At 41.5% G+C, this 23,069-nt stretch overlaps 1 long non-coding RNA gene across 1 annotated transcript; it reads right to left on the bottom strand.

Moving 5' to 3' along the window:
- Positions 1-1,224: 1,224 nt before the first annotated feature.
- On the bottom strand, positions 1,225-22,841 carry LOC148831497 (uncharacterized). Its single transcript, XR_016091314.1, has 4 exons — positions 22,460-22,841; positions 13,338-13,407; positions 12,887-12,989; positions 1,225-1,313 (listed from the first exon to the last, which is right to left on the bottom strand). It is a non-coding gene; the product is annotated as an uncharacterized LOC148831497 (long non-coding RNA).
- Positions 22,842-23,069: the final 228 nt, after the last annotated feature.

Below are 23,069 nucleotides of genomic sequence, written 5' to 3'. Positions count from 1 at the left end.
TGAGGCAGGACAGCCCCAGCAGGACAAGGCCGGGGTTCAGTCCAGCCCAGAACCGACTCAGCTCATCAAAGTGAAGCTGTCCAAAGCACATCTGTTTAATATAATGAATCTATGAACAACGTTTCAAATTTGTGCAGCAAATTCGAAGGCCCTGATATTAAGAGGAAGGGCTGCTTAGTCACCAGGAGCTGTTTTGATTATTTTAAGGTCGGGATGCAGAAAGAACACAGTACCAAACCGTATGAAGGCTGGAAATTAAAAATGATTAGACCTGATTTTAACACACATTAGTAATTTTAGGAATTGTGAGGCTTCATGTCAATATTACAATGTAGCAATAGTGCAATATTACTAAAGTTTTGTACTTCAACAAAAAGGACACATAATTGGAGCAGTCTGTAATAACGGTGTCCTGAACCCTGTGGTCAATTCAATTGTCTTTTAAACACGTATTTACAAGCTGAATCTTCTTCAAGGTCTCTTCCCCATTGGATACACGTCTGCAAAAAATAATGTAATATATGTTTGTTCAAAGCCTCTGGATTCCACATCATCTTCCAAGAGCTCACCTGGAATTCTTCTTCTTTTTTTTTCTTTATATTGAAAAGATTAATATAAGTCAGTTTGCTGGAAAGTCTTTAGGCATTCTGAATGGCATCCCAAAGGATTTATGATGGAGTTTAACTCAGAGACACATTTTTATGATCAAAAGAGTTTTTAGGTTTGATGCTCTACTACAGTATCAAGTGTCATGTTGCACTTGTAAATTTCAAAAGCTGTCTTAGGCTGGGATGTGGGTAGGATACGATAACAAAGGCCCATAAATCAACAGGACTATAAAAAATGTTTTTCTCTTTCCAGGCCATAGTCTTGACATGAAACAGTTAATTACAGAAAGAGTAAAGTACCTATAAAATAATACATTATCACACTTAGCTCAGTTGTGAGTATAAAAGTCATAGTGTATTTAGAAGCATATTGCATTATAACATGCAGGCTACTTCCCTCTATCCTAGTCAGTAATAAAGAAAAACAGTATAATGGAAATACTAAATAAAACATTAAATGAGTTAATTTGAGTACCTCAGTAAATGTATAATATTTGTTGAAAGTGCTCTTTACCAGAGATCAGATGCATCTAATTTTATGAGACATTCCTAGTTTGTTCAGAATGCAGAAACAAATACAATCAATAAACATTGTTTGCTTGGTTGCTCACCAAATCAGACTCCACTGCAGATTCAGCCATTGTCTTCATTTTCATATGCAGGTGTCTTCATTTAGCAGGGATTTTACAAGGACACATCCATTGTCTGTATCAATTGACACAAAAAGTAGGTGGAAGCATACAGGGTTTGATGAGCTGGAGGGAGTCAGCCATGAAAGCAATCAATGTCTGCTCTTCAATATTAAAAAGAATCTTAAAAGTCTGCCTGTAAAAATCCTGTTTCTGGAGGAGTTAATGTAGTAATACCTGGAGCCCAAGTGCCCTTTCCACTAGCTGATCTGCAAACATATTTCTTTTTCCAAAACCCATCCGCTTTCAATTTTGAAGGCTATCACCTGTGTCCCTGCTTGTCTGACCGCTCTCAGGCCTATAAAATTGGAAGATACAGTTGATTTAATAGCTGGGATTTCACTTTAATAAAACAGCTTAACAGAGAGATGTGCTTATAAAACAGATATGTCTCTTGCTTTCCAGAAGAAGAAGACAAAGAGGCCGGCTGGCAGAGGAAATGTAGATTTCAGCAGCCTTCTGCATGACTAGTTCAGACCCTGCAATGTGTAAACCACACGTTGAGACTGGGGCAACAGGTCTCCCCCTTCCTGTCCTTCATCATTGTTTTCCTGTATTCAGCAGATGTGAGCCAAGCAAATGATGAAAGTTGCCAGCTGTACTGGAGTTCTTTGGATTATCCATAGTTTGAGTAAGGTATCTTGTGATTTCTCTTTCATATACAGCGGCACCACAGGTCTCTTGAAGACACACCAACAGACACGTAACAGGTCTGCTGCCGAAAGACAACACTTCTTTTCCTATACACTTTTTTTACCCAAACCACATTCTGTACGAATGTTAACATTTGCACTTTTCCTTTGTTTTAACCCTTACACGTCTGACATCTCATCTAGCAGTAATGCATCGTAGACACTTTAGTTATTGTGCCCTGCTTTCATGGCTGCTAGCAGGGTATCTACAGAAGGCCATGTTGACTCTTTGTAATTAGCTGATCAGTTTCAAGTGCTCAAGCAGAACTTCTGTCAGGACTGGTTTCAAGACAACAATGTTTGAACAATGTTTGAAGGGTTCCACCTTCTGGTTAAAAAAAAACAAGTACTTCTAAAGAAGCCCACTCAACATAATAAAAAACACATGCACATTCCTTATAGAGGTCCAAGATGGTGCTCAAAGCTACAAAATAGTGTTGGGTTAAAAGGGATCAATAGATTGATTCATTTTTTATGGATTCACTCCAAAGACAAGAAAATTACAGCATAATAGTTCATCACAATCTTCCCACCTTCCAAGGTCTTGGAATTGAGCAGAAGCTGCAAGATGAATTGAAAGGAATGCGGATTGTTAATCGCAATTAAATGCATCTTTCCAGCACTTCCCTCAGCGCTGACAGCTGTAAAGTCAGAGGTCTAGTGCCTAGTCAGGGAATGCGCACATTCACACGGGGACTTCAATCCACACCAGGCGTTCCTCACAAGGACGCAAACAAACAACCACGCCTCCACTTAGAAGAGTAATCCTGATTCCAAGAATGTGTGAGACCGGGAATCGCCTCACAGCCAGGACGGGAGGCCATGTTTTAACCTTCCCATGCCTGCTCTCGGGGAAGCTCCCCTGGCGTGAAGGATCAGTCGTGCCCGACTCTCCCGCCTTCCCTCTGTAGGCTGGTGCAGCACAGCCAGGGAAGACTTGTGGAGGAAAGCTCTAAAAGGCACGGTTAGAGGGACAGTTACACGAGGCCCTGTCCCTCAACAGACTCCTCAGGCAAGAACGAGAGCTTGAACCCACAGCCTGCAACAGCTGATTGCCTGTTTGAAAGGTTAAACAAAGGCTCGTGTGGGGCAGAGCGGTGGCTCTGTGGCTAAGGATCTGCGCCTGTGGATGGAAGGTTGCCAGTTTGAAGGTTGCCATTCCGCTGAATCCTACTCCTAGGGGCCCCTGAGCAAGGCCCTTAACCCCAGCTGCTCCAGGGGCACCGTATAAATGGCTGACCCTGCACTCTGACCCCAGGGTTCTCTCTCCCTGTCTGTGTGCCTGTGTGTCTCATGGAGAGCAAGCTGGGGTATGAGAAAAGACAAATTCCTAATGCAAGAAATTGTATTTGGCTAATAAAGTGATCTTATCCTATCTTTTATTTTTGGTTTTGTTTCATTTTCTGACTTCTTAAGTGTTCCAAATAGTTCCCTTTTCGATGTGAGGAAAGCAGTCAGAGCCTCACAAGCACTTTGTGTGATGGAGGTCAACACTATTCTGTACAAAACGTACAAAGAGCAAGACTCTCTGCTGCCGGTTCTAACGGCTACCTGTGTTCCTGCTGGGGCTTGTAGCTGAATCAATTCTGAATCTCTGCTAAAATCTAAGAGCACAACTCCAGCAAGCCATTTAAAACACAACACTCTGTACACACGATCTCTTTCCTGTTCCTCATGGACTTTTTTTATTTTAAAAAAAGTACTGAAGCTTTCTTGGCTTTCCAGGGCTGTCACCTTCAAAGTGAGAGCTCTTGAGAAATCTCCCTGTGCTCAATACTTAGGGCGGGTTCACACTTGGCAGTTCTTCCTGGCAGTACTTGCCTGCGCTAATTGCTAGCAATTAATTACCAGCATTTTCCCCTCTCCAATCCCAGTTATAAATTCATTGCTGGCAGTATTGCTGTAGCAATTTCATGGCAGTTTGAGATTTCTGAACTGGGAAAAGAAGTGGGTTTGAAGTTTTTTTTCCACTTAGCCTACTGATTCAACTGAAAACAGATGAGAAGCTTAAATGATGGATCCAGAGCACGCTATGCATATTAAATCTCAAGTTTCTTTGACTGTCTCAATAATGTGTAAAGTTGTAATAGCCACAAGACATTGCACAAGACACTTTGTTCTCCATCTATGTCTAGCAGTAACAGCTAAGCATGCACCTGTGACACATACAGTACACTGGTACAGTACATTCTTCTCCCTTTAAATAATCATAGATTATTTCCAGTACCTGTTTTCATTATTGTGACCTCTTGTTTATGGGAAAGACACTTTAGCTGGGATACTTTACCTAGTCTGCTGTTCTTCTTTATGTATTGGGAAATTGTGGGTAAACTGCCCACTTCATTGTACACAGTCATGCTTCGAAGCACAAGACTACGTGAGACTACGTGACAGATGAGCCCAAAGTTATATACTCATGTGAGATCTTGTTTGTTTTCTCTTCCCACCAGTTAGTAACATTTAGAGAGGTTGTTAAGTTTGGGCTCCAAATTTGTCATCGATTAGCTTGTATTCATCAGTAAAATTCAAACTATTTGAAAACAAAGTTTATATATTTAAAAACAGACAGGCTTATGGTGAATGATTATTATGTAACCTCATCATTTCTTTCTATAATTCTTGAAAAATTCTGGAGGCCACAGTATAGCTGTACTGTGTTTCCACAGTTGTATTTCCATTTTAATTTTCTTTTTCTGTGATTTCAGAATAACAAAGACATCTCTGCTCTTCAATGCTTCTCTCTACTTCCACACCACAGACATACATTCTGCTCTCAGAGAACATTATTGTCCTTGAGCTTGTTAAAATACCTTATACTCATTTTGATGTCTGATTTACTAAAACTGAATGTAAAGGTTTGAATGTTCAAATATAGAAATAAATATAATGGTTACAGAAATAATGATCTTTTAAATACTGTGGATAACCAGCTGGAGTCTGTGTAGAGTGTACAAAAGTAAAGCGCATCTGCACCTGCAGAAAAAGATTTTGAAAAAGACAAGATGTCTTTTGTATTTCATTTCTATTACCCTGTTATAAAAAAACAACAATTTCTTCAATTCATCAAATCCATTTCCATAATCCATAATTTTTGGATCTAAAAAAATATCTTGCAAACATCCTAATTGTATTATGCAGTATCTGCCAAAGTAAAAAGTTAATATGGCAGTGTGTCCTTTCAGGTATTCTTTTAGAGAGAAAAGAAACATTCAGGATGAATCTGCTTCTAGCAGCCTGGATCTCATACATGTACACAGAAATACCTTTAAATATCCAATCAGCCTCACCCCTACCCCATGCCATGGCACAATTGACAAGTGCTCTCAGGTGGTGTGTCTTTCCCTAGTTCAAGTTACAGGGCCCATTTATTTTGTATAAGGCCCTGCTTGGGTTAGCGCACACAAAAGGGAAGCAACAATTGGGTGGCATTGTGCTATAGACAGCATTGTGAAGGGAGTGACAGCACAATTCTTTGCTATGAAGGAAAGGGTCATTAGTAACTTGCTCTTCACTGCCACTGACTCATACAAGGGTAATGTATTACTTTAGAAGTCAGGCTGTGAAGGATAAATTAGCCTGGATCAAATATGTTTTTTCCTATTAAAAATATATTACCTATAATGGGGTACTCTGCTCAGATGAATACCATGGACAATTTTAAAATGGCAGAGCCTGTCGCTGCATGCATTTATATATTTACTTAAGATTCCAGAAAAAGAAAAAAGGGCTTGAATGAGACAGGTCCTTTTACCTCCTACCGGACTCCTGGTAAAAATATTAGGCACAGCATTGAATAGTAATACATTATTAAACCAAGTTAAATTATGCTCTCCAGCTAGGGTGAATGCCTTTCATTCTATACAATTAGAGAGACGAAACCCAGCATGCAGAGGAGTGTTATATAGCAGAGAAGAGCAGAATTCAATTCTGTCCTTGTTCAGTTTGGATTAACAAGGGAACTCAATTAGTGTCAGAACCATTCACCTAAGGATCATTATGGATGGAAAAAGTATCTTAGCTTTCAACAGAAAGCGAAGAAGCTAATAGAAGGATGCATTTTTATGATTTAACATAAATTGATAAAAAAGACCCCTTAATGTCTACAAAAAACAAAACACTTAAATCTGAATATGAACAGTGATGAGGGGGGTCATTCCACCATCCGAATTCTCTTTTCTTTTTCAAAAAATGACTTTTAACTTAAGAGGCTCCAGCTGCAAAGGTAGACATCTTATGAAATGATCCACATTGAAGCTCTTTTTATAAATGATGGTGAAATTATATTAGTCAGGCATACTGAGAACCACAGTTCCAGACTGTGATGATACAAGGGACTGGTCAGGGTTACGTTTGTTCAAGTGCAAACTTGAAGGTTTGATATGACTAAACTCTTGTCCGTCATTGAAGCACAACAGTTAAGGTGGTTTTGACTTAATTCTGGACTGACAGTTTATTCTGTTCCACGTTACTTATGAGCAGTTATTCTAATCTTTACTTGTTCCTCCATTCAGTGACTCGGTTATGTTGGGTGTTTTTAAGTTTAGGCTTTAAACCTACTTTTTCAAAAGGGCTTTTTTATCTTCTGTATCTGCTTTATTTTGTTGGCTTTCTAATACAAAATTAAATAAAATATTTTTGTATTACAAAGTGTATAATTTTGTAATGTGCTTTTCTTGAACCATAAAGTGATTTGAGATTATTGCCTTTTGCTTTTAAAAAGTGTTGTATAAAATTCATAAATATTATTTTTGCTGTTGCTGGACGCTTCAAGGGTATTTATGTTTTATGACATAAAAATAAATGAGTTTGTGGATATCCCATGCTGAGATGTTTAAGAGTTTTCTAACCACACATTTCTATAATTATCAATAATCTCTCCCTCTTTCTCAGTGGTATTGCAGGTAATCCTGCTCACTAAGTCACACTATTACACAAGGCAATCTGGGTGTGTTAGCAATAACGGCTTGACATACTGTACTTGCTACTGTAGCGATGCCTGCCAAGTATATATCAGTCTGGATGAACCAAAGAATAGGTGTAAATTGCTTTTCATTTTTAGAAACAAGAGTTTTATTACTCTTTAATTGGAAATTGACAGTTTATTTCCCTTTATGCCCTTGAAATTTGACATCACCAATTGCTAATCCACTCAGTTTGCTTTTAGGACTCCTGCCCCAGCACAGGGGGTGAGGACTGTTCCCACCCTCCATCAGCATGCCCACTTGTCAAGCCAGTCGCAGTTTGACATGCTGCAATCAATACTGTATGATACAAGGACTGCGGCTCACCCCACCTGAATGGCATCAGTTGGACCATTAAACCTATCCAAGTCAATTAATGACACTGCCTGTGCTGAGAGCAACATCTGGACTGTAGGACCCAACCCCTGCTCCAAATGAGCTGTGCTGGTGGAACTAGTTGAAAATCCTAAAGCTGGAAATAAGCTTGAGATTTAATCCCAAGTGAAATAAGTTGTTAGATCTTTTATACTGTGGTTAATCTTCAGCACAGCCCAAGTAGGAAAGTGCAACACTATCCCTTTTAACATTAACCTTTGAGTAAGTCAGTATTAGAAAGTGCAAATAATTCTCACAACCCCACTGGTGTGTGAAGCACAGTTTCTGCAACACTCCGAAAGTGTAAATAAGCTGATAAAGAAAAATGCTCACTTGAAGGGGCCCCCTGTTAGCCCACTAGATTAATAGCACAAAACATAAAAATACACTTCACAATTCAATTCTACATATATATGGACAAAAAAATACAAGTTAAACTGCAGAGAGATGCCCAGAAACTAGTGTGACTGTGGAAGAGGGAATGAAAATCTTGGTCACTTTGTCACATCAGTAAACACGAGGAATTAGTAACTGCCAAACAACACAAGAAGTCATGGATGTCTAGAACAAGCTACCCAGCCTCAAGCTCTGGACTTTTGCAGTGATCTTACATGTTTATGTCTTGTGTGTCTCTATTCACATGTAAATTTATCCTCCACAATGCTGCAGGAATTCTATTATGAACTGGTAACACTTTTTCCAGTTGACCTCTGGTGATTTGTATGAGTTCTGTGATGGTGTGAATAATAGAACAGCACCTCACCTGGGAGAAGTGGAATATTAGGGCACGCTTTGCCTCCAAAAAGAGTGGGTCTTTCCCTCTTCCTCCTGTGCTGCCTCTTTACAGAGCCCTACACCTAAAAGGACTTTAGCATTCACAAATATTTAGAAGAATTGAAGTGACGGCCCCACCTCATGCTTTAATGAGACCAAATCCCAGTTCTGTCAAAAATACATGTGAACATTTGCATAATCATTATTCCCCTTTATAGACCCTCCCCAGGACTACAGAGAGGGAGGAGATGCAGCTGTATCTGTCTCCACTGCTAAACCCCAGTCCCTAGTTTTCACTGTGACACTGGACAAAGGTACAGAGAGATGCAGCTGGAGAAAAATATGAGCTCCTCTATTTTCCTGTTCCCCATTCAACCTTAACTACATAATACCAGTCACTTTCATTTTTATTTTAAAACATTTTTTAATATGATTTAATAGAATTTTAAATAAATTTTAAACCATATAATCTGTGGAACCAAGCAGTGTATATGTCCCTGTTTCTTTAATAAAGGTTTGTGCGGACATTTCTGTAACTTAGAACTTTACTGTTTGAGAACGTCAATTGGATTTAAATCCCAAAACCTCTTTTGTTTTCTTCATTGCTTGGTAAGGGTATTGGACAGCCAGCACTGAAAAAAAAAATGAAATAAAATCCCTTTCTATCTGTAGAAAAGGCATGGATTAGCTAAACAATGTTGCCTGTATAAAAATGACCATTTACAGACACAGGTCACTCCATTAATATTTTCTTGCACCATAGGGATCAGTTTATAACTGATATTTATTGCCAACAATTTTCCATGGCAAAAAGCGCTACTAGGCAAATCCTTTGTAACGCAGTGAGCAGGATTGCTTGTAATATTGCCTAGAGAGCTGGAGAGTCTTGGGAAATACGTCTAAAAACTGTAACTCTGATTCAGAGTTTTCATCTCTTTGCTGAGCTGAATCGCTGTGGGCAAAGTGGGAACAATAGAGCACCTATTATTTTTTTCTTGAGTTTCTATCACATTGACACGTATAGATTTGAAAGATAAATGTAGGCAGTCAATAGTGTTTTAGCAGCTTTTGGAAGTAAATATTAAATGAACAAGTGCCAGGTGTCAGCTGGCAATTTTACAGAAAAAGTCAGAAGCCTCAGTTTTGGAAAGAAACCCAGTACGCAGAATCCAGACTCTATCAGCCATCACCACCGTCACTGTGTGCCTTACCACCCCCATGAGCCTAAAACTCCTCCAGTCTTACATTGATTGCACTTACGGAAATGATTCTTGATCCTCAGATTTCAAAGCTTGCTTCTGAACACCGTCCCTACCAATTTCACCAATTAACAACACAAAATCCTACAGTTCTTTTTCAGCTGGTAAATGTTTGCAAGTACTGAGTTACCAAGCAGAAAAAAGTCAATGTAACACAAGTCATGAAAGCAATCAGTTCTTAAACTCATATGCCTGTTTACACAACGTGAATCAGATGAGGATACGTGTAGCTTTAATTCAATAGCTTGTACTGAGATTAGTCCTGGCATTAAAGGCAGTTAAAGGCAACTAACTGCTTTATCCTCCTAACTAGATTTTTTCTCATTGAATGAGCCTGTTCTTTGGGGAAGGTGGCCCGTATACCTTAAACGCCTGTTCATTCACCCTTCAATTCATTATTTTTGTCTCTCCTCTGGCTCCAACCAGAGCTGATTAAGACTGTGACTTATAGAAACAGAAGTAACTGCTCACATCCTCTCTCTCCTTGAACAAGACAAGGGGTTGCTAGTTAGGCCTGGCCCTTCATTGATTTTGCATTAAAGCCCTGACAGGAGGCTGAGAGGAACCAACAGGGGAGTTCAGGCTGGGTGGAGTGAACTCAGGCACTCACAGCTAATGCCCTGTCCTCCTGGTTCATTTGTTAGATCACAGTCTACTGGCTCTGCATGAGGAGCACACGGTGTGGGGCATATACTGAATTACTCGGGCATTGTGATTGACTTCAATTAGTTCGAGAAGAATGCTTAAATAAAAAAATATTACCAGACAGTTGGAAATGGCTAGTGCAGCGTTAACGACACACACAGATGTGCACTTCACAGCGGTACAGCTGTTTAATAACACTCAAACTGGTTACTAAGTTACATCTGACAGTAAATTAAAATATCTTTCCAGCTTGACCTCTTGTGTCTGAAGGTCAGATGCTGAGATGACATCTCCACAAGTAGCACACATTCATTCTTATATATATATTGAGCAGTGATCTAATTTCTACCTTAAGATTGCTCATAAAAATGGATGCATTTACTATAGAATCTACTTATGAATTATTGCACATTCAAGATGTCTGAGACCCAGAAAGAATAACTCTGTCAAAGAGGGTTTAGGATCATTATCTTCTTTGAGTGTGAAATTATTCCTAATCAGCATCAGCCCAAACAGCAGAGGATGAACTGAAACGCTCTATTCTTAAAGCTGATTTATAATTTAATTTATTTTGTGAGAAAGTGTCCAAAAGTCAAGCTTCCAGAATGATCCTGGCGTATTCTCATCCGGGCCTTTGTGTTTCTACCCCTTTGCTGTTTTAAATTCATCGCAGGGTCTAACATATTAAAGTGTTCAATAAACTGAGCTGATTATTCATTTGATCTACACTAACAATGGTTTGATTTCATAATGCCAATCAAAACTACAGAAGCAACTGGGTGTTGTAATAAAATGTCACACACAAACACAGTGGCACACACACAACACATACAAAGCATTTGTCTGTCAGTCAACAAAGCAGTCATATTTTCAATAATTAGAGCTGGTGAAAATGTGTGATTTGCACTAATTGCCTTGACTGGGGCTGCAGTGTAGCTACACTTAATTACCTAAGCGTGCTCTCTCCTGGGAGCCCTGTGGGGAATTGACTTTCATTTTATCACAGCAGAAATTGGAGGGATGTGGGGGTGGAAAATTGTCCTGCGCCCCTCCCTGTGTCTCTCTTCACGCCTGTCAAAGTGACAAAAATCCTTTCTGAAGCACGGTAAGTGTTCCTCTCCATCTCAGCCTGGTACACTACACCACGCGCCATGTGCTTTTGAGAGCTGGCTCTGGCTCAGGCATAGCGCTGAAAGGTAAACTTTCAGAAGCACCCTAGTGAACGTGAGCCTGGGGGAGCTCTCCGTCTGGTAGAGGGAATTCCCCCAGTTTTCTCCATTGTCCCAGCACAAAAAACTCTCATCTTGAATATCAAGAAAAGGACTAAAATGCTTGTATCTAAACGCAAATGCACACAAATGTGTGTGCATGGTTTACATATACTCTTGCTGTTACCCTTTTAGAATGATTTTGATGTTATACTGCAAATAATTTTATATTTCAGGAATGCATGCTTCCCCTCTCCTATCACATTTAGTATAATCTAATTCACTCCGACAGGCATTTCAGTAAATTCAATACATCACAACAGCAGAATATTTAGACTGTACACGTTTTCTGTCCATTACTGAGCAGGATCGAACCAAACACATCTGAATCAATAGAAAACAGATTAACGGGCTGCAGTGTTTCCTAACATCCATAGTCATGGATCTTCATCTGGTGTTACCTCTACGCGGAAAAACTCACAACATTTTCACATAAGGAAGAACAGCGTGGGTTGGACTAGTGGTGTTATAACAAATAAATCTCCTCGCCAGAGAAGGGGCTCATGGGATTTGGTGAAAGCAATTCTTTATACTCATGGATACTTTTCTAATTTCTTCATAATTCCCATATACAGGAACCAACCAGCTGCGGAGAGCTCCTGTGAAAATGTGTTGAGACTCCCTGTGCAAGGCTCTCTGTGGGGGTTCAGCGGCTGGAGGGGTACAGTGCCCCGGTGTATAGCCGCTGGAGGCTGCACAGTGGGAGGAAGACGGTGGGGGATCTTGGACTTGATGTCCACAGAGCTGGAAGATCTAATGACTCGGGCCCCTCACTGGGCAGACCTCTGCTGGTCCCAGTGAAGTCATCTGTCTGCCTGCCCCCCCGTGTTCATCGACAGGCTGGATTGGTGACACTACAGTACGTGCAGCCCGTCTGACACTTTCCTTTCCTGTGAAGCTGCTGCGTGCAGCAGTGGACTAGAGGAGCAGTGTGGTGGGGGACAGTCCCTGGGTACTGCTACTGTTACTGTACTCTTCCCTTTGAGCCTCGTCCCTGTCTGAAGTTACCAGGGTAACAACAAGGAAGGTGGTTTAATGGTGAGGTAGATTCTTGTACATGGTTTGAAGCTTTTTTTGCATGATACTCACAGACTGTGTCATCACTGTGAATGCCAGAAGAATACACAAAGGCCTGGAAATGATGGAGTCAGTCTTGTTCATTTGCCTGCTACTATTTCAGTCAATGGTTTCCTGAAGCATCCTGCAGAGGCAGTTAGTTGATCTAGACACCCATGACTGCGAAAGAAGTGCCTCCTATTTCCAGTTGATTCCTTGTTCTTTAGCTGGACTCTTGGTTTGATTTGCAATTGTAATGGTTCTGGGGGTTTCCACCCTTGCTACTCCTGCCCTACCAGTTCATCTCTCACTGCCTGGGCGCGAACCCGGGTCTCTGGCGTCACGCAACAGGGAACCTGCCAGCTGAGCTAAAGGAGACCTCCCTCAGCCCGGGTGGCTGAGATCCCTGTTATACGCAGGGGTATATATGTTACACAATCTCCTCTGCTCAAGACTACAGAGACAGCTGGAGTCACTCAAAATGTACACAACGCTTGTTGTGATGAGCCTCCCCATTGAAAAGCGCTATATTTCCAACACTGGAGTTAAATATACTTACGACAGCATTCAGCATCTCAGTCAGGACTCCTGCTGCTCCCAGGAGGAGGACCTCTGGCGTCAGAGAAATCTTTGGAGATGCTACATCACAGTCCGAACAGAGCCTGAAGTGTACAAGTGGACACTATTACATGACAAATAACACACAAAGTCCCAAACAGCCTGTTGAAGGAAAGAATCATGTACATGTTGCTTATGTAACAGCATGCAAGAAGCACAAATAACATAAGGGAGTCAGTGCTAATTCTATTAAACATCCATTAGCATTATGTGTACAGAAAAATGTGCACCTGTAGCTATTTATTCCTTGACTGTGTATTTCTTAAAAATCTATTAAAACTGAAGCGAATGAAGCTTTAAGTGTTTACAGGCAGCTGGCTCTTTTCCTGCTGTTCTAGGCTGCTGGTTAAGCTGTGTCAATTGAAAGGTGTGTTTGCTACAAGAGCATCTACCTTCAGCTGAATCCATTAGGCCTAAAAAGCTTCTGGCAGTTGCAGCTCAGCTCCTTAGCAACAAGTGCTGCTAAAAAAAAGAAAATAAAAAACAGATGACGAGGCACCACTTTCCCTGACCTTTCAGTCTCCCGCTCCTCCTCCCCCATTCTGCCCCCCCCCCATCTGCAAACACCAAAACTGAATTCAATTTTATTCAATTTAATTCAATTTTACAATCTCTCAGATCCTCACGCATGTGCAGGGAAACAGACAGGGATGGCGGCACCCCTGGGACAGATGCTCAGTCGCTCTCCAAGAGAGGCAGAGGCAATATTAACCCATACTGTAGGAGAGCACTGACGTTTCTACCTAAAAAGTGAAATAAAAAGTCACCGTTTCCCTCCTAGTTTCGTTCCGCTTTCTAACCTTCTAGCTTTCAAACCCTGCAGAAAGGGATTCAGGCAATTGCACCACGATATTCACAGTGACATCAAGAAAGAAAGGAAAGGAAAGCAAAGTTTTATCTACAGTCTGCAATCTGCTGTTCATCTGCTGTGTAAACCAGCCTGATGAGCTGGTGGTTGAAAGGAGCCTCTCTTGCTGCTGGCTTGTATAGACTTTGATTCAAAAACATATTAGGACTTCAGCAAAATTCCTTCAAGTCTCATTCACTTTAAAGCCAGAGCTTGGCAGGGTTTGAGCCTCCATAAACCCTCCTCATACGGAGTAAAAATCAGAGTAACCTGACAGGTGCAAGAGCTGCTTTCCAGTCCAATACCATGAAGTTCAATGTACAAATAACAAGATTGGAGTCACAGTAAAAGGGAAAGGAATGACAAAAAACAACAGCCTGGAAAAATATAATCGTTTGTAACATCACGTGTCAGAATTCTAGCCCCCTTTAACTGTCTCAGTCTTTGTTTCAGAGTAAAACTGGGCTGGTACCTGCATATTTTAGCTAGCAAGAAGATCTATCCCTCTAAACCATCTTTTCCTCTAAGTACTCCCCATCATGCGCACACACTCAGACACACAAACACTCTCAAGAAACCACAAGCTTGAACACGCATGTGCAAAGCTCTCAGAAACACACACCCACACACACTGGCTGTGCCATCTGTAACTGCAGCTTAGAAGGAAAACACAAAAAAAAATCACTGGTACAAAACTGAGCTACTATTACGACATAAAACTTGCCATTTCCTTCTGGGACTAACTGCCTTGCATGAAGGGATAGGGTTACTTTACTGACTTATATTGTATTTTTTTACTCAAGGTCTTACTCCTCTGTGTGGATACCTGACTCCTTCATATGCTGTCTTAAACTTTTAGTGCTAGAGGCACAACAATGAAATTACTGCCAGCTTCATATGTTTTGACAAAAACATATTCTAAGCCCGTGATACCAGGCATCTTGGAATATTATGTGTTGGTTTTAGCAGTTTTCCATACTCACAAATCGAGTTTCCCGAAATCTACAGATACCCTACAGATTTCTTTAAATTGTACCCTGTAATTTTGCATGCTTACATAATCATGTTCAGAAGATCCCACATTAGCTACAACATCGTACAGTAATTGCTCTGACCTGATGGAGCTCAGCCTTTTCATATTCCCTAAATCCAGACCTATCCTCGTTGGTTCACAGTTTGACTTAAAACAAGTGAGTGGCATGAGTACTGATCACACAGAACTGAATAACATAGTGCAACTGCAAATACACTGGGCTCACATACCCTAAACATGTCACCTGACGCTGGAGTTCTCAACCTAAGATAAAACAACCTAATTAACAATTCAGCTTCACTTACTATACTTTGTTTGTGATACATGCTCTTCCATTCTCTTTGCAATGTATAGAGGGTACAACGCCAGCCTCTCTGGCTACTCATCACCTTGCTTGGTCTCCCACTGTGAGAGATGGGAGCTCATATCTCTTCTAGGAGTGCATTTAGCAAAACTTGAAAGGCGTTTCAGGCCCCTAACAAGTGATAGAAATACAAGGATATAAGAAAAGGCAGAATCGACCTGTTCTTTAGCACTGCAACATGCAGACCACTTGAGAGGCTGTCAGGCTGCTGCTAGGGCCTAGTGCCCTGGGTGGGCAAAGCCCTGCTCGGGAGGGAGGTGCCGGGGATGCGGTCGAAGGCGGATATTTTTCATTGCGGTACAAACTGCTTTGGAGATGAATGTAAAGCTGCCGCTTTCTTTGTTTTCTCCAGACCTCGCTGTGGAAACGTCCGTTGGCTGGTGGCCTTTGCTTGACCGGGGCGCAGCAGGGGTCCGTGGGCCGCTGGTGCCGAGAGCCTCCCCCCAGCGCCCGGAGAGAAGCAGAGATCAAACGCAGCAGCTGAATCCCTATTGCTCTACAGGGAAAGGGCCCTAGCAACTCGGGCCCTGGCCCTGGTGTGGGCCGCCTCTGCCCTTCAAACATTCCTTCCAAATGCCTCCTTTTCACACAAGCGCTGTCACATGTTTGATGTTCCTTTAAATGCCCTGCAGTGATACACTGCTTTCAAAAGACCTGCTTCTTGTTCAAAAGCAGACATCCCTTTTCAAGGTCAGGCTGGGAGAGAAAGCTGCCTGGCACGCTCCTAGCCTCAGCAGTGCGCACACATACTCATACTGAGAGCAACAGCTCAGACCTTTCTTTGTGCAGAAGGCAAATCCATTTCAGGTTTGCGAGCTAAAAACTCTTAAAGTTGTACGAGAGAAAGAGGAAGGCTATGTGTTTAATGTTGTTTTAATTACTATGTCCATCTATCACCAGTTTACTCAAAATTTGGTGACAATCTTAAAGTACCAAGCACCTGGCACTGGCTTACATAAGAGTCTGCAGCTCAGAAAACCTTGAACAGGGCTTGTTGTTATGCAACAAAATCTTATTTTTTTCCCCTCTCTTTGTATATAGTCTGCTGAAATCAAATTGCAGGACTGGAAGAAAGATGGCAGACTGTTTCCTTTCTGTCATGCCCAGGTTAGCATGCCCATCTGAAATGGATTCACTGATGTTAAAGAACTGCTACTGGTCAAATATTACATGAGGGGATAGGTGTAGCCACCTTCTGATATCTCTAATATACAGGGAGCAATTGGGATTGTAAAACAATGCTGCTGTGTTTGAGAATAAACAGACAATGTTTGTTATTAAAATAAATCTTAGTGTTCCAAATGATTAGTTAATCTGAATAATGGCTAGACTGCCTTGTTAATGACCCAGCATTTAATAACACTGAACTTGGCACACTTGTGTGCCAAAACCAGACTTTTTTTTAGACAGAAACTAAAGGAAAGTCAACATTTCTTATTTGCAGCACAAGCCTCTATGACATCAGCCAAGGTAGGTCCCAAACTCAAGCCAAACTATATTTAATGCATCAGTTTAATGCATGCACACATTTCCTTGTTTGAACACCTGCTCCAAATGACTTACTGCAGGATCCGGAAAACACATGTACTTCCTAATCTGCAAAAGCAAATTTCAGGGAACATTTTCTGCTAGAAATGTTATCATAAAGGGACAGCCTGTCATCTTTAATTTGAAATCAACCTGCTTTGTCTCTTTAGTGGCTTGACAGTGTTCAAGAGTGCTTGTGTGTGTGACTGGAGAAGGGAACCATGTCTCTTTGCACACTGGGAACACACATCACCATGACACATCATCTTATTGGTAAGAATCATTTCAATTGTATTAAATTATTTTAAAGTCTATTATTGAAAACTAATTTCAGACCATGTGTGCTTCATGTTGGCTGCATTTTGCTATGTTTCTATGAGTTAAAACATGGAATACATTTCCAGGATTCTATCTACATCCACACTCTTACTGTCCTCCAATAAACTTAATTATGAAGAAAAACTGAATTTTCATACATTGCCGTATCGAATAAATGAAAACAGAAAATGTCAAGCCAGTCAAGAGTCATGGTCTTGATCTTAATATTTCCCATCAGCAAATGCTGTTTCTGGATAATAATTGAGAGCGTTTTGTGCCTGCTTACGCTATCTCCCCTGACACTGCTTTAATCAAACTTCGTCACTTATCTTCTACCTATTAATAGACACTGCCATATACATGAAACCAGCTCAGAAAGAGCTGAAATAAGGATTCTCTCATGCCAAGTAATATGGTGCTCACAATCTGTGTAATGTTTCTCACAATCTGGCGCTAAAGCAGAGACATCCTGTGAAACACGATCATCTTTCAAAAAAGCATTTCACTGACACGCCGGAGGACTTTAGTTAAGCAAGTGCATTCCTGTTTTGATTACAAATCCGAACAGGTCGGTTTTCTAAAATATCCCTAATTTTCATTCTAGGTATTCTCCTGTGAAGATATACTGTTTTCTATAATATCATCGTAGTTTGTTCTCTGAAGTGCGCGGAAGCATACAGTACGTACTGTACGTGCGTGCACAACAAAACAATCATATTAAGTCATTTCAATAAATTAGGGACATACAGTAGTTATATTAAAAAAAGCATTGTGGGTTTTCCCTCCTAACGCCACTAACGCAAATTACAGAACAGAGAACACCACAGTCTGTCGATTAGGGAGTTCGCGATCTGATCCTCTGGAGAAGTGAGAGTTGTATTTGCATCTCAGATCGGCCGCTGTGGTACTTTCATTTAGATGAAATGGGACGAATTATTAGGTCATACCTGTATGGATATTGCTGACGGTGGCAGAGGGTGTTAAGGGATGTGTTTTTTGTAGGATTTTACAAAATATGGCAACGTTTTCCCTAAATTCGAATCTTAAACTCTTCTCTTCTTCCGCCAGTCCCTTCATTTCCTGCCTTCCAGTAATCAGTTTGAAGTTTGGATCAATATGTAACATGCTGACAAAAACGAACAGTATAAATTCAATTTATGTAAGGTGCACAGAGTTTATTACTGTTTGAAGGTGTTTAGGATTTCTATACACAGCTTTTCTTAAAATCGTCTTGAAATTCGTGCACATGGAACAGGTTCGAAACCAGCATTAGCAAAACAGATCACCTTCAACTCCCTCCGAACAGTAACGGAACAGGAACAGTAAAATCGCCACAGCAGAAAAACCTGTTATTTCCATTCCCTTTTCTGCACAGTCCTAGCTTGTCGGGTCTATGTCAGCACTTAAAAATCTTAATCTTCAACTTTTAGAAAACCCACATTCCCGGTTTTCCACGCGAAATTTAGGGCTGGTTTCACTGACGAAGGTTTGTGTACAGTGTTCCTGCACTCGTTCACATGAAATAACGTTATATAGCCCAAGATTATTGCTCACTCAGAAAACACTAGGTAAAGCATAGAATCGTGCCCGCTGAGCACGAAATTCACAAAAATATAGTTTAGGCGTTTCGAGGCTTGAAAAGATAAACCTAAGAACGCATAAATGAACCACAAATTAAAAATGAGATTACGTCATTTTAAAAAGAAAAAAATAAAACAACACAACTAGTGCTTAGACAGAACAAATGTGGTACAATCTACGAACAGTGGGCTACAGTGTATTAAATTAACAGAAATGTATGTTATAATTAGAGAGCTTGTAGTAGATTTTAATTCAAATCCCTTTTTGTTTCTGTTTGAACGAAATTATACATACACAAGTACATATGAATGTAGAAAAGGTGTTTCGGAAGGTGAAGGAACATATTGATACATAAAGCTATATAAGCTGGTCGACATTGTAAGAACTGTAAAGCTGGGAGACCGTGTATTGCCAGAGCGATATTCGCGATCATCTCTCTCGTTAATACAGTCGAGCGCAGCCTAGTTTCTGTCTGGGGCTCACATGGGGTCTGCGGTGCTCTTCAAAACGTTGGCCTTTAGAGATCCCAGTGAAAGGAAATTGCAAATGACATCCTGCAGGTGATACACGCCCCCTTTTTAATCAGTATGTACCAAAATAATTGATTTGTGTCCCGTTTCGTATGGGGAACCCGACAGACAATGGATCCTTACTGTAAAATGTCACATTGTATATTTTAGCTTGACAGTGCACATGATATAACACTGGAAATAGTTCGGATCCCGTAGAAATGTCTCACAGCACATTTTTCTCAGCAGCGATCTTCATGACAGAATGAACGTTTTCGTGTAATAAAGATCTCTGAATTAGTTGATTACTTGTCGCTTCACAACTCGGGGCAAGGTGTATTGTGCAAAGCAAGAATCTGGTGACTGTTTCACCCTCACTTGCAGGACACGCGGCGGCATATGATCGAGTAATAAGGCTCCACAGCCGAAACGTTGTGTTTCTTGTCTTCTCTTTTCAACATAGAATAAACCTATTACTTGTTCCCTTGCCTCCTATACAGCAGCTGGGCCAAGAGGTACTGTATGAAACGGCTTTAGCATTTCAATCTTAGGAATTCTGGAAAAAAAACAATCGTTTGCCGTAGTCATCCACACATTATCACAGTAACCCGAAGCCGAAGCCACAGTGTTCAAGGCAGAGCTACGCCCTAGACTGGACGCAGGACACGCACACAATTTGGAGGCGAACAATTAACTCAGTCTGCACCTCTGGAAGGTGGAAGGAAAAAAAAAATCAAAACCCACGCGAGAGCGTGCAAACCTCACGCAGAAAGTGCTCCATTGCGGAGGCAAACCCAGCAACCAGACGGCCGTGAGGCTCATCGCCAGAACAGGCAGGTGTTACAGCCGCCGCGCTGGCGCTGCGTTTCAGTTTCATGTCGAATCTAGTGGACTTCCATCCCTGCCAAACTTTCCACGAGTACTTTTCGAGATTGTTTTGCTAAAAACCACAAGTAAAAAAAAAACCCCGACATTTTATTTTCAAGCGGCCACTTCGACCACGAGACGAAAACGCAAGAAGTACTGCACGTGAGTGACTTAAAAAAAATAAAACACCGACGGAGCCCCTGATTCTGGCTGTCCGATTTCAGGGCTGTGGGAGGGGTGCGTGTGGTGTGCGGGGGCCGGTGCCATTTTAAAACAGCGTAGGTGGGGTATCCAGGTGCAAATTAACCATTTAGCGGTGCAAGTGGTTACCAGCAAGCTGGAGGTCGCGTCCTGCGGCCGTCACGGGAGCTGTCCACAGCGGCGGTGCTGATCACTGATTCGAAAGCTGCTTCTTAAGAAATCTCTGGAAGATAATTGGACAAGACCTGCCCGAGATCTCAGAGACAGGCAATTCGACAAAGGCGATTCTCTGGACCTGGTTACTGTAAGAAGAGTGATAAAATGATTAAATTCGTGTGTTCTGCGTTGTATCGTAGATGGATGTTAAACCGCACCTCCCGCAGATGAACCTTGTTAAATTAAAATATTGTACGCGGAAGACGTTGCCTTTTAGCTAGTAACTTTTAATGATTTGTTGTCGTTACTGTAGATGTTGTAACGAACAAGAAAATATTCGCAAAGTATGAAATTCAATGAAGGATCAGCTCCCGTCCTTATTAAGAATAACCGTTCAGAGTACCACATGAGAGTAGTATCCCAACTCCAGTGGAACATACACAAATCTAATTCAATGTCAAAAGTGTTCTGAAGGAAAAAAAATCGATACTTTGTATAACAACGCCATTCCAATTCATTATGTAGATGTAGATGTGATAATGAATAAATCATAAATGACCGTGAAGTCTCTAAAGAAAAAGAATACGGCCCTGGGAGGTGTCCTTCCAACAGGGCGTCTAATTAACTCATTACCTGTCGGACTGGGGCGGCGCGACACATCGGTCTTTTCTACACAGCAGCGGCTGAAGGACAGCGGTGGGGGGTACAGAGGAGTTCGTCTAATTGCAGAAATAGCGGAAAGTTGAAAAACGATAATAGGGCAAGTTGCGCTCACCCCCCCAGTTGGTTATCAATTCGGGAGAAATTAATTTCCTGATTTGATAGCCCAGGGCCGGGCGCCGAGATGCTTATTTGAATTTTATTCCAAGAACCGCTGTGTCGGGATGAAATTGGTAGCCAACAGAGCGAGGCGGGCAGCTGGACATTGCTCGGAGCGCTGGGTTTAGAAGCTGTGCCTTGACACCGTGTGGTAACTATTCAATCTGCCCTAAAATAGTCAAGAAAACGAACAAGATAAACCTAACCACCTTCTAAATTATTCACAACTTTAACAATGCAAGCGCTAACTGACCCAGAAAATGAAAATTCCCTCATCCGTGCAGACACCCGACCCTATATAGAACCTTTGAAGGTGGCAGGAAAAGTGCGTGGTGCCCATCTTCGTCATATATAAACAGGTGTGAGCCCTTTGGTTACAATATACTATTCATATTATAGAGTAAGAGTCAATAGTGTCGACAAATACTATATGCCACACATCTCACGATTCAGTCTCGATAAGCGTTCCGGCTGTATCAGCGTGAATACACAGAACACTAGGCACACTGCATACGGGTGCTTAACGTCTCAAGACATACTAGAATACGTCCGATTGGCGCAGTATTGCATTTGTCAGGGGTAACTATAATAAAATGCTTTTCAAATCAAATTACTGTCATTCTGCAAGCATAACCCCAGTAAAATGATGTTTCGTCGAGGGGCGCCTTTCTTATAATCAATAGTTGATCACATTGATCACATTGTCACGGAATGAATGAGATTACTGTATGTCTAATGGGAGGCGCGCAAGCAGATGGGGAGTTTCGAGGGGGTGGGGGGTTAGTTTACAAGGTCAGAAGTCGGAGAAATCTCTCTCAATAGCGAAGCTAATTAAAAATAAACTTCAGAATGCAGGACATCACCTTGAATTCACCCCTCATTGACCATTGCTACACAGACAGATCTCAATGTAAGTATCCGAAATACAGTTATATCGTTAATAATACCACTGAATCAACACGAACAGTGAAACGGACGATAGTAGTCTATAATTGCACTAATTTTCAGTAAATGGCTTGACTTCTTGGAAGCTGAATCCACACCAGATTTCAACCTGTTGCTCTGACCAGCACCCTAGCTATGCTTAACTTGCGGGACGCCCAACAGCTCTTTCGGAACTGCTGTTTCTTTTGTTATAAAGAGAACATCGATAGTGTTTTTAAGGATTTGTATTAGACACCATAGAATATCATTTAACACCATCGTTGTCCGTGCTGTTCTGTGAAATTCCAGTATGCAGTCGGTACATTCATACAGGCTGGTGACGATAAGAATAGAAAATATTAACTTACCTTCCAGCACGATAAGCTCTACATTTTTGTTTGCTGTTCGAAATGGTATTTGTTCTAAAGCCTACAAACGCCGCAACTGCTGTTCTCTTCGGCGCTGTTTATGAAATGCGATGATGTCGGGTTTGTCCTGCCTGGTTTGCAAGAAGCTGATGTTAAGTTGACACATCAGTCTGTTCCCCCCCCACACACACACACTCCCATTCCCTGTCTCTTTCCCGGTGTCCCCCCTCACTCTCACTCCCTGTGTATAAAAAAATGCAGGAGGGTTCCGTCTCTTTCCGAAGACCTCGCCGCTGTTTGCTCCTGTGATCCCTGTCGGCCGTTCCCAGCCAGAAACCTGTGCTGGAGATGACAGCCCGTCTTTATGTCTTGCGCTGAAACAAAAGCCAAGGTTCCAATTTTAGCCAGAGCCTGCCTCTTTAAAGCCCAGATCGTCCCACAGGTGGCCTGTCAGTTTCACAGGCACCCGTGACGTCACCACGAGGAGGAAAAAGACGAAATCTCACTTTCATAACAAAAGTCCCCGGAGGAGGGGGAGGAGGATTATGGAAACAGATTGTAAATGTCAACGCGCGCTAAGCAAGACAGAGCTCAGATGCTCCTGCAAAGA

The sequence above is a fragment of the Atractosteus spatula genome, chromosome 7, assembly GCF_055471065.1.
Source record: "Atractosteus spatula isolate fAtrSpa1 chromosome 7, fAtrSpa1.hap1, whole genome shotgun sequence".
NCBI classification, from domain to species: Eukaryota; Metazoa; Chordata; class Actinopteri; order Semionotiformes; family Lepisosteidae; genus Atractosteus; species Atractosteus spatula.
The sequence above is the reverse complement of the archived record's forward strand: the minus strand, read 5'-3'. Positions and strand labels throughout refer to the sequence as shown.